General features: G+C 43.5%; 1 protein-coding gene across 10 annotated transcripts in view; it reads right to left on the bottom strand.

Annotated features, from left to right (window-relative positions):
• The window catches only part of PHF21A (PHD finger protein 21A), a 197,826-nt gene extending 190,472 nt beyond the window's left edge, over positions 1 to 7,354 (bottom strand). For 2 of the 10 annotated variants that reach the window (XM_017529345.2, XM_017529353.2), the window contains exon 1: positions 7,098 to 7,320. The gene's annotated coding sequence lies outside the window, so the exon portion shown is untranslated. Of the gene's footprint in view, positions 1 to 4,067; positions 7,063 to 7,097 lie in introns of those variants that run through there. The other 8 variants (XM_037738860.1, XM_037738857.1, XM_037738855.1 and 5 more) reach the window with 7 other exon arrangements.
• Positions 7,355 to 12,300: the final 4,946 nt, after the last annotated feature.

Below are 12,300 nucleotides of genomic sequence, written 5' to 3'. Positions count from 1 at the left end.
AAAAAGAAAGGAAAAAAAAAGAAAAAAAGTTTGTTTTAACAGGTTGTCTTTTAACAATTATTCAAGATATATTTTATAAATAATTTTTCTTGAAGAAAATTGTCACAAGCAAACATTCCCCATATTCTAATACTGCCCACTAGGAAATAATTTTTATAGTAATACATACATACATACACACACCATTACAAAAACAAACCAAAAATACTGAAGTTCTGCTTTTGTAAAGTCCTTACTCAACATTTATGCCTTCATTCCTCATCTCTAATTCCCTACACACACACACACAGATGCTTCAAGAAAGAACACTTAGAAAAACAGTATTCCAACTACAGGCCCACTTCTCTCATCCACTGACCTCTTCTGAAAATACAAAAAAAAAATTTTAAGCTATCGGTAACATGTCCAAACACAAGCTGATAAGTTTGAGCTAGAATTTACATACATACAGTTGCTACACACCCTCCTATTTCTGCAAGACTGTGGAAGGAGGCTGGGAAATAACTAACTGCAATCTGCATCAGGAGGCCTAACACAGGTGGTGGGTTATTTTCAGGCAACAGCACCTTCACAAACATGTTTTGGAATAAAGTCCAAGAAATTCCTAACAAGGAAAGATAAGCTGGCACACAAATTTAACGCAATCCAGCTAAAAATCATCTGCAACACATGCTACTACATTTCACCATAAAAGTGACAGGCTACTATAAAGGATTTGAAGCTTCATCAATACAACATACTGTCCATAAGGCCAGAGATAGCAGTTGCCATGGTTACTATCACCCACTTTTATCAGGAAATTATTGTCATTACCCCAAAGTTTTGGGTACTCATTTAAAATTAAAAAAAAAAAAAAACAATTTAGGGTTCTGACTGTTAATTGAGTGAAAGAATCAACTACAGTTTGATTTGCAAGTATGTCGCTTTGGAGATACACATGGTTAACAATACTTGGATCTGCAGCAGAAAAAAAATCAATTCCTTTCTGCTGCTCCTTCTCCTCAAGTACTGACAGTTTGTATTCTCAATGCAGCCAAAACAATAAAACAAAACCCATCTTTTTGGCTTCTGTGTTTAAGTTATTTTTTCCCCCTAGGCCCACAAACAGAGTCAAAATAAAGCCTAGATCATCAACCTGTTAGGCCTCATCCCCTTCCTATCCCTTCCATACTGGTTCACATTCTTGACAACTTAAAAAAGCAGAAAACATTTCTGTAACTGATTCCAAAATATAGAAAATAATAGTTGCCTTCAACTGAGATATTTTCACCAAATGCTTTTTTATTCAACTTTTTTTTTTAAGGCAGGGAGGGGGGAAGACTTGCAGGGTACTAGAAGGGACAAGGGAAGGAGTATTCAAACTGCCACACAAGTCTAGTGTAAGAAAGTTGCTTTAGAAAGGTCCAAAGGATGACTGAACCTCACATACAATTTCTAAAAGGGAAGAGTTCACTGTAATTTTAAGACTGAATTGATGGACAAGTAATAGAAAAGTTATTCCTAAAAGTCTATTTCAACATTTTCACAAAAGATAACTATTCAAAAATTTAACACATATATAAGAATTACATGAAAGCCTACAAAATAGTAGGGCCACATATACACACAAAGTACAAAATATATGCTATTTAAGAAATAATTATCTAAAATAAATTTAGTGCAGTGTTAACATATTATTTCTTTTTTAAAAAATCCCAAAGCAGCAAAAACATATACCTGGTAAAATTAATGTGACCAAAATGTATTACTATGCTCCTAAAGAATTCTTAGGCTTACAAAAAAGCCCATGTACAAAAGCTCCTGAGAAGTCAACATAAATCATTAATATTTCCCAGCACAAAATAATATGAAAATTCAAACATGCTTCAAGAAATCAGTTCCAGATATAGATATAAAAGAAATCTGTCAAAGGTCAGAGACCTAAAACTTTAATTCCTTCCTTTCTCTCTTTGAATAGTAACTAAATACAAAAGCCTTCAGCAATAAAATATTAAGGATACAAAATTTAAAAGTACATTAATATAATCTTAACTTCAGTATGTCTTCACAGAAAGCTTTAATATTCACTGTCTGTGGGATGAAAAAGTTAATAACACCCTGAGAGAGGTTTCATTTTTATCTAAACAGTTAAATGTTTCTTTCACCCTTCATAGAAGCAAGTTTCTATATTTACTTTCTAACGGGGGCAATTTCAAAACAACAGTCACTTCTAAAATTTAAGATATTATACCTTTTGATAGGCTCATAAACACAGGGTCCCTAATTATCTATATTTTACTTTAAAATGTTTTCTATTCCAAATCTGTGAGCAGAGTTTACAAGAATGCTGAAACTTAAGGCTTAAACTTTTGGGTTATTTTTACACAAAAATATTTCAGTGCCCTCCTCTACATTTGAGTAGTCATTTCCTCGTGCATCCTTCTAAAACAGAAAAACAAAAATGATATATCCACATATATCTAATACTAACACATACAGATATACATCTTTTTCACTGTGAAACAAGCTTGAAAGCTTTAGTCAGTGAGACTCTTTCGGAAAGTTAGCAGAGTCAGTCAAAACATTCAAAACTTTAACCATGACATCTGTTACTCTGTGTTAATAAGAGTCTATAGAAGAATCCAAGAACTTAAACACTTACTAAAATCAACTACTATCATATCACTATCAATGGAGAAATGAAGAAAAACTGTAATAGGGGACATACAATTCACAAGATCTTCAAAAGGAAAAATGACCTTTTTTTTTTTTAATTATGGGAAACTGACTAGGCAGCATTTCTTACAAGAAGCTTCACAACTATAACAAAGAGATTTTTGGTAACCACAGCAGTATTTAAAAAACAAAAATTTAGGCTGGGCATAGTGGCTCATGCCTATAATCCCAGGACTTTGGGAGGCCCAGGCAGGTGGATCACCTGAGGTCAGGAGTTCAAGACCAGTCTGGCCAACATGGTGAAACCCCATATCTACTAAAAATACAAAAATTAGCCGGGCGTGGTGGCAGGCACCTGAAATCACAGCCACTAAGGAGGCTGAGAGGCTGGAGAATCACTTGAACCCGGGAGGCGGAGGTTACTGTAAGCTGAGATAGCGCTATTGTACTTCAGCCTGGGCAACAGAGTAAGACTCCACCTCAAAAATTATAGTGTCCAGGGTGCACTTTAAATGCATTTGTCAACTGATATGGAAAAACTCAGCATTTTAAGACAGAAGCTTCTGTCCACGTATTAATTAGTTACCTATCTCAACAACTTAATATCTGCATGGTTTCTTACCATTTATGAAGAACTTTTACATGTATTATCTCATTTGGTCTTACTGAGAAAATAGTATTATGTCTACAAAATAGACAAAATTCAAAGCAGATTTATCAAACTTTCTAGCATCCTCAAGTTGTTAAAACTTTGACACAAAACTTTACAAGCAACCACGTGGCATGATATTTCCAGTGATAATCAATTCACCTAACACTAACAGAGTTTCAGAGGACCATGTGCTGTAAATGCTATGAAACTATATTAATCTTTATGCAGTTATTGTTATATCAGCAATGACCTGCCACTGATAGAACTTTACTTACAGTTCAAGAATCTCAGTCTTTGCAGGCTAACAAGTATATCTACCATATGTATTTATGATGCTGAGTGAGAAAAAATTGATCTACATTAGAATCATTGTCTGTAAATCTGATGGGGGAATAAAACCAGAAGAAGTCTAAAATTTTTTCCACACACTATCCCCTTTTCCAAAATCTCAACTACTCTATGTACTATTTGTATTAATATTATTAATACTATAGGGATGATAAGGCTTAAAGCCCTAAATCACAGCAACTACTTTTGTTTATAAAACCTACAAATAATTTTTTAAAAAATACATGCTCAACATCCCACTCATCAACAGAAGACAAACTCCCCTTCCAAATAAAATAATTCTAAACAGTGCTCTGTACCTAGGCCCAGAATCCTTAAGCTATCCACAGTCACACACCTACTTTGTATAGTCAAAGACTTCAGTTTCACATAGCAAACATAATTTATGATGGAAAGTTTTAAATGGACTTACTCAAAATCTTTCTGGAACTTTAAGGTGTTAATCCTGTTGCTTAGCTGAAGCTAAGTCAAGCTGTAATAAGTAGCAAGACCCTCAAAATTCAAAAATATCCTTTATCTTGCTGTAGCACCTCCTGCTGGATAGCATTTAGAGATCTTCATGTAAGCAGAAGAAGAATATTTCAGAGGCAGGTCCTTCCAGATGACTGAATAGGAAAAAGGATGGACCCTTCAAGGCTAAAAGAAATAGGCCCCATCCATCACTTACACCTTCTAAAAATACAATTAGCCCAGGTAGGTGTCTTTTTCATCTATTTACTACTCCAGTTCCATAACAACTTGCCTGAGTTCAAAATATAACATGCTTACATCAAGCCTGCAAAATTATCTAAAAACTAAGTTAAAAAGCCTTCAATAGCACCCAAGCAAAAAACTTTATTATGGGCAGTCAAGCAATGCCAGTCAAACTGCAAATACTATTGTTATCAAAAGCAAAAGTCTGATGTTAAAAAACAAAACAAAAGCACCTGGAAGATTTTTAACATGTTAGCCAGATGTTTGTGCTTTGAGAACTCTGTGCACTATTACTATGCTCTTCACTTAAGGATAGTTGTACATCTACAAACGTTTTAAGTACAGAAATATTTTAAATAAACATTAGTATAACTGCACACAAAATTTCCTCTTTGCCATCAAAAGATAGGTCCCCGGATTTGAAAATGTATTTTTCAGACATTTTTAATGATCTTCTAAAATAAACTAGCTTAAGCCCACAACACAGATTCCATAAACAAGTGAAGACAGAAGAAGAGAATAAGAAGGAACTTACCAAAATTAAAATGAATAATAGTATTTCCAGTAAAAATGTAGTAACAGTTTCCAACAATGCTGTAAACCAAGTAAATTGTGAAACTTAAAGAAGGAAGGAGGGGGCCAGACTTCAAAGGCCAAAAGCAAAGCTGACCTATTTATTTCTATTGCCCAAATTAAAGTGAACACCCGATGTAAACAAATATCATAAATACTGAAAAGTATGCTAACATGGTTTAGCCCCAATTTCAGTACCCTTATCAGGCCCTCAATAAAGCTACAGATGTTGATGAGAATCCTCTCAAAAAGGAGATAATTCCAACCCCTCGCCTTAAAGAATCCCTATCAAGTGAACCTGTGAAAAGGCTTCCTTCCCAGAGTGCATAACTGCTTTAAAACAAACAAACAAACTTTCATCTGCCCAAATTAATCTGATTCTAATATTCAACTACCCATTATTTATATATAAATGTTCTTCCCTCTCTAACTTCTCCAGCTCAAGCATCTATATTCCTGACACCGACTATTAGCAAAAATGCACAACTCGGTCCCCAGCTATGGGGCAAATCTTTGAAATCCGAAACACACCCACAAAGTTCACTGTCAAGGCCAGGTAACGAGGCCCACACAAGTCCGGACCTTCACTCAGATTTGAAATTCTAGAAATCCATACTCCCAGAGACATCATTTTAAAAACAACACAATGTGGACGTGCAGAGTGAGATCCTCTACTTCCAGACCTAAACAAAGAATATTTCAACATATGACCGGAATATGATGACACCAGATTCACCAATGAAAACAAAACCTGCCGACCATTAGCAGTCGTACCCTCATCACAACAACTCAACTACTTAGAAATCACTCTCGGCACATCTGCACCCCACAACCGGCCTGTGGCCTTCTCCGGGGGTGCAAGCCACAGACAAAGTTGAAAGGAGACGTTCTCCCCCGGTGCCCAATCTCGATACCAACCCCTCCCCTAACAGGGCCACCTTGCTGCTACCCACCATTGCGAACGTGGTCAGGGGGAGAAAAAAAAAAAAAAGAAATCCTAACAGCACCGCTCAGCAGAATAAAGAGACCAAAGAGAGGATGACGAGAAGTGTTGGGAACTGCGTGCACGACGGGGCTGGACCAAACGGAAAGAGTCCCACTCCGCGCGCCCCTCCCCCCGGCGGGGGCGCGGGCGGGGGAGGGGCGGCCGCGGCCCCTCTCGGAGCGGCCTGTCCGCCCCGGCCCGCTTGGGGTCCCGGGGGCGCCCCGCGGCCGCCGGCGGCGGGGGCGAATGCGGGAGGGCCGGCCCCAGGGTGAGGGGTGCAGGCAGACTCTCCGGAATAACAAGTTGCAGAAGAAGAAGAATAAGCGGAATTTCCCCAACGCTGCTCCGGCCACCCAAGACAAATGCACCAACACACTCACACTCACACACACATACACACACACACACACACACTCGGGCCCGGCAGCGTCAGCAGCCGCAGCTTTTTTTTTTTTTTTTAAACCAGATCCCTCAGTCACCAAACAAGATGGTTTTCCAAAAAAAAAAAAATTTTTTTAATTAAATAACCATAATAAAAACTTCCCCCCGACAGCATCCCAGGGTGGGGTGGGGGGGGTGGAGGGGCCCCAGCTACCCTCCCCGGGCCAAGGGACAGCCGAGGGGGGCGGGCGAGGCTCCGCGCCCCCCGCCCCCGCCCGCGGCCCCCGGCCGGCCCCCCTCCGGGACAATGTGACGCCCCCTCCCTGCCGCCCCCGGCACGCCGCCTCTGTCACCCGCTCCGGCCCTGCACTCTGCGCCCAGGATCCCGAGGCTGCTCCTAAACTTACTTCCAATTTATCCTGGGGAGGGGTGGAGGGCAGAGGGGAGGAGGGGGGGAGCCAAGGTTTTCCCATTGTCTTTTTTTCGGGGGGGGAGGTATGGGAAGGGCACGCAGGGGGGCGCCCCGAAGGGGAAGTTATTGCTCAAATCTCAAGTTGACTGAGGGGTCCTGACGAGAACACCCCCCTTTCCCTCCTCCCTCCCACACACCCCTCCCCTCCCCCTACCTCCCCCCACAACAAACTCCAAGCAGGCAGCCCCTGATCCTCCCAGAGACAAACACCAGCGACAAGACAGAGGGAGAGAGGAGAGAGGCAGAGGGGGAAGGGGGAGGGAGGGGAAATAGAGCTACTCCAGAAAAAAAGAGAGAGAGTGAGGAGAAGAGAGAATGGAAAAGCTGGGATACTGCACCCTCCTGCTGCTGGCTGGCTGTCCCCCCTGGCAGCTGGAGGCAGGAACTCTGAGCAGGAGAAGCAGGAGGAGGAGGAGGAGGGAACTCTTCTTCATGGGGAGGGAGGGAAGAAGCTGGAGCTGCTGCTGCTGCTTCTGCTGCTGCTCTGGGCCTCTCGCACTTTTTAGATATTAGTGTGTTAAGATGGTAGGTTGTTCCCTTCTCCCTCCTCCTCCTCCTCCTCTCCTCTCTCTCTCTCCCTCTCTCTCTCTCTCACTCTCTCTCTCTCTCTGGGCTGTTTCTTTCCTCCTCTTCCCCAGGCAAGGGGGGGTGGGGAGGAGGGAGTTGGGGGGAGGAACTGGATCCTCCTCCTCCTCCAGGAGGGACACACACAGGCCCCGGGCCGGAATCGGGAGGGGGGAATCAGAGCAGCAGGAGAGAAACTGTGGGAGACAAACAAGCCCAACTCTTCATCCTCCTCCTCCTCAGCAGCAGCAGCGAGCACCACCAGCCCATTCACCACCCGGCCCCGGGCCGCAGCACCTCCGCCGCCTCAGCCCGGGGATCCCTCCGCCCAGGCCCAGACACACTCGCCCGCGCGGGAGCCCGCCGCGCGGCCTCGCCGGCCCGCCGCCGCCGCCGCCGTGCGCGCCCCCGCCGCTCCCGAGAGCCGGGCGAGAGGGACTGGGGCTGGAAAAGCGGGGACGAGGGCGAGGGGAGAGGAGGCGCCGGGGGAGAGCGGGCCGCGGCGGACAGGGAGGGGGCCGCCGGGAGGAGTGGTACCGCGGCCGGCCCGGGCCCCCGCGCCTCGGCCCGCGGCTACCGGGACGTGCGGGTCCCCCCACCGGGGGCGGCGGGGGGGACGGCGGGGGCCCGCGGCGGCGCTCGGGCGGGCGGACTACTTGACGTGTCGGTGCGGCGAATTTATTTCACTTTGCCTAAGGAACGGGGTGTGCTGCGGCGCCCATTGCCTAGGGAAAAAACCCGGATGTAAAGTGAGTGAAACTAAACTAGAGTGAAGTAGGGCAGCGGCAGCCAAACTCCAGTGCAGCGGCGGCGACGGCAGTGATGGGGCCGAGCACCTAGCGGCGGCGAAGGCGGCCAAACTCCGGGGCCGCCGCAATCCCGGGCCCGTGCAGCGCCGCAGCTCGGCTCCTGTGCAGCCGCAGCCGAGGCGAGGCCGGAGCCCGCGGCGGCCCCCCCAACTCCGCGGCCCGAGCCCAACTCACCCCTCCCGCCCGCGGGAGCTGCAAAGGGGCTCCGGAGCGGCCCCAACTCCCTCCAGTGCAACAGCAGTTTGAAGCGGGGGGGAAAGCCGCGAGGGGCAGGAGCGAGGAGAAGCGTTGAGGAAGCACTGCAATGGGAGAGCGTGGTCCAGGCAACAGGAGAGATGCAACCTCAAGTCGAATGCAACATGCAATCCTCGGCAGCCGCTCGCCCGCTCCCTCCCCTCGCCACCCCGCCCCCTTTCCAAATAACTACCCTTGAACCACTTTATTAGCAGTACTTAGTCCCGCACTCGCTCCCGGGAGGGGCGGGGGACCGGGGCCTTGGCTCACCTTTATTTATTGCTGCTTTCTCCCCCCTCTCCATGTTTTTTATTCCTAAGTTCTTTTGTTCTAAGGGGGATGATGGCATTTACTTTTCTGCTTTGTGTAGCAGGGCAATCACTGGGAATCGGCCACGTATAATCCGGCGGTTTGTCATATTTTATTAGTGAAAGTATTTTATGCCTGTTCTACCTCCAAGGACTGTAACATGGAGAACTGCAGGGAGGAGAAAAACATCAGAAGAATTCTTGTTTTTGAGAGGTTTCTTGGCGGGGCGGAGGGAGGGCTTTTTTTTTTTTTTTTTTTTTTTTTTGGAGGGGGTTTTTTTTTTTTTTTTTTTTTTTTTTTTTTTTTTTGGAGGGGGTTTATTTAGGTTTTCCAATCGATAGTTTGCAACTTAAAGGTTAACGTTTTTGCATCGGTGTATTACCGGATTCTAAAATAACCCCCAACCACAGTAAATTTTTTAAAAGTCAAAAATCCTAGATTAAAAAATCCCTACTGGACAGTGATATTATCTGTTCTGTGCAGCATGCTGGACTTAACATAGTGTTGGCCTTCGAATGTTAAATAACAGTAAACCCCAACCTCAACTGAATACAAATTGGGGGGTGGGGGTGGGTTTTTTTTTTTTAAGGCTCAGCACTTTTGTAGCATCTGCCACTACGCATTTTCCAGGCATTGATTAGCCATGCAACTCCCATAGGCATGAAGTCCAGTTTTTGCAGATAAAGAGCAACAGTGGTGAGATGATTTGCCCAAAGTCAAAGTGAGTCATTCGCCGAACCAGAAATAGCCTTGGACTTTGTTACTAGTCACATCTTTTCCATTAAATAGTATTTCCTCCAAGAAGTAGTATTTAAAAATAGACGTTCTTTACCTTGTTATGTATTTTCACCAGAGGTGCTTTGAGATCATTGGATATAAAGGTATTTTCTTCTGTGGCCTGCAAAATTAAGTTTAGTTTCTCAAGAAAAAGCAATTTTTAAAAATTCTAATTGCTTAAAAAATAAAGTATAAACTTTATGGTACTTGTGTAGGCCATTTAGTAGTCTGAGCTTTATGTTAGAAAAAAATTCACAGCAGAGAAAGTGTAAGAGTTTGAGAGTGAAAATGAAAATTCCTATAAGTGATTCAAGAAGCCTGGATGAACTCATAATGTTGTGAAACTAAACCCATAACTCGGTCAAGATGAATAATGGGAGGACAGGTTGGGTAGTAAGACCCAGCTTTACCATCTAGAGCTAACTCTAGGGTATTTAAAATGAGGGAGGGAGGGGGTCTTTCAAGCTGGACCCGCTAGCCAGTCACTGGAACTAGAACCTAATGGTGTCATTTCAAATCATCCTAAGCTGTCAACGTTTTTTTATAGGAAGACTGCTTTCATGTTCTTTCTGGAAAAAGAAGGTAATTTTTTTTCTGGAATTTAGTAGAAAAAAAATCCAGAACCTCCAGTTGTAACATGAACTGGGGTCAGCAAACTTTTTCTGTAAAAGCCCAGAGAGTAAATATCGTAGATTTTGCATACTATACAGTCCCTGACACAACTTCTCCACTCTATGCTGTTATAACACAAAAGCGTCTATAAGATGACACGTAAATGAATGAGTCTGGTTATGTTCTAATAAAATTATTTTTAGGCCTTGACATTTGGATTAAATGTACTTTTCACATGTCATGAAATATTACTCTTGATTTTTTTCAATCATTTGAAAAAACAAAAACACCACATTCCCAGTTTGTGAACTTCAGCAAACCAGGCAGTGAGCTGGATTGGGTCCTCTGGCTGTCATTTGCCAATCCCTGCTATAAAAAAGACTTAAAGTGGACTAGCCACTGAATTCGTACCAAAGGGTGTTTGGTTATTAAGATGTGTGTATAGCAACCAAAAATCAATATGCAAAGTCATTGTCTAGATATTTTTTTCTTTTTTCTTAAAAATTTTTTTTTTTTTAAGACAGGGTTTCACCATGTTGGTCAGGCTGGTCTTGAACTCCTGACCTCAGGTGATCCGCCCGCCTTGGCCTCCAAAGTGCTTGGATTACAGGCGTGAGCCACCAAGCCTGGCCTGTCTAGATATTTAATCAAAACATTTTTAACTGAATATGGGAATGTCTAACACTCCTATAACTACCAAACTTAATGGAAAAATACTCTGGCAGTATTGCTCCTTCAACTAAGGCACTTGGGGCAGTCTGCTTAACCTCTGACAGCCTCAGTTTTCCTATCTTGTAAATTGCAGCTTAGAATACCTACTTCTGGCCCCAGGCAAGGTGGTGCATGCCTGTAATCCCAGCACTTTGGGAAACCGAGGCTGGCAGGTCCCTTGAGCTCAAGTGTTCAAGACCAGCATGGTCAACATGGTGAAATCCCATCTCTACAAAATATGCACAAATTAGCCAGGCATGGTAGCACATGCCTGTAGTCCTTGCTACTCTGGAGACTAACATGGGAGGATCACTTGAGCCCAGGAGGTTGAGGCTGCAGTAAACTGAGATTGCCCCGCTGCACTCTAGCCTGTGTGACAGAGTGAGACCCTGTCTCAAAAACAACAAAAACCCTACTTTGTAGGGCTCTTGAAAAGACTGAATTAAAATAATTCATGTAAAGTGCTTAGCACAGTCCTGGCACATAAAACTGTATGATTCATTTTCTTAGTTAACATAAGAAGGTGAACAGGTGGCATCCGGGTATTTTGATGGCACAGATGTGCATGTGGGGTTCAGGGACTCTCCGGTTGATTGAAGATTGTGAGGTTGGCATCATAAGTTTTGATGGGTCTTTCTCAAGCTCTCAGAATCTCTGTGTGCCTGACACCGGCACTCAGTGGGCACACACTAGCTGTGTGGGTTTAGACAAAATACCTAGGCTTTCTGAACCCTGGTGTTCCTTATACGTAAAGACAATACCTTGTGAGATTGTTGTAAGGGATAAATGGCATAAGGGTTAAAGGAAAAAAAAAAAATTAACAATTAGTATGTTAGCAGAAATTCCAGAAATAAGCTAGAAATTGAAAGTTCACTATCAAAAGCTGCTTTGACATAAACCATTCAGCTTTTAGACATGAATGACAATCATAACAGGTGCACAATAACTTAAATTTGCTCTGTTGCCACCTAGTTACCCCTCCAAACCATTTAATTGCCATCAAAACCCTGCTGAGCAGGCCAAACACAGTGGCTCAGGCCTATAATCCTAGCACTTTGGGAGACTAAGGCAGGAAGATCACCTGAGGCTGGGAGTTCAAGACCAGTCTGGGCAACATAGCAAGACCCCATCCAAGCTACGAGTGGGAAGCATCACTTGAGCCGAAATGTTCAAGGCTACTGCAGTGAGCCACAACTGAACCACTGCACTCCAGCCTGGACAACAGAACAAGACCCTGTCTCAAAGTAAAAAAACAAAACAAAAAAAAACTGTTGAACAAAGGTTAAAACTCAAATCTTGAATGTTATAAAATATCAAATGTGCAGTTTTAAATTTTTGTAAAAAGTATTCCAATCAGTATTTCCTTACATATTCCTGCCTCCTGTTCTGTGCTTCAAGAAGTTCTCCTAACTCCAAGATTAGAAAACTACTTACAATTTTCAGGCCGGGCGCGGTGGCTCAAGCCTGTAATCCCAGCACTTTGGGATTGTGGTGGGTGGATCACGAGGTCAAGAGATCAAGACCA

Source organism: Cebus imitator, unplaced genomic scaffold (assembly GCF_001604975.1).
Source record: "Cebus imitator isolate Cc_AM_T3 unplaced genomic scaffold, Cebus_imitator-1.0 Scaffold58, whole genome shotgun sequence".
NCBI lineage: Eukaryota > Metazoa > Chordata > Mammalia > Primates > Cebidae > Cebus > Cebus imitator.
The sequence above is the reverse complement of the archived record's forward strand: the minus strand, read 5'-3'. Positions and strand labels throughout refer to the sequence as shown.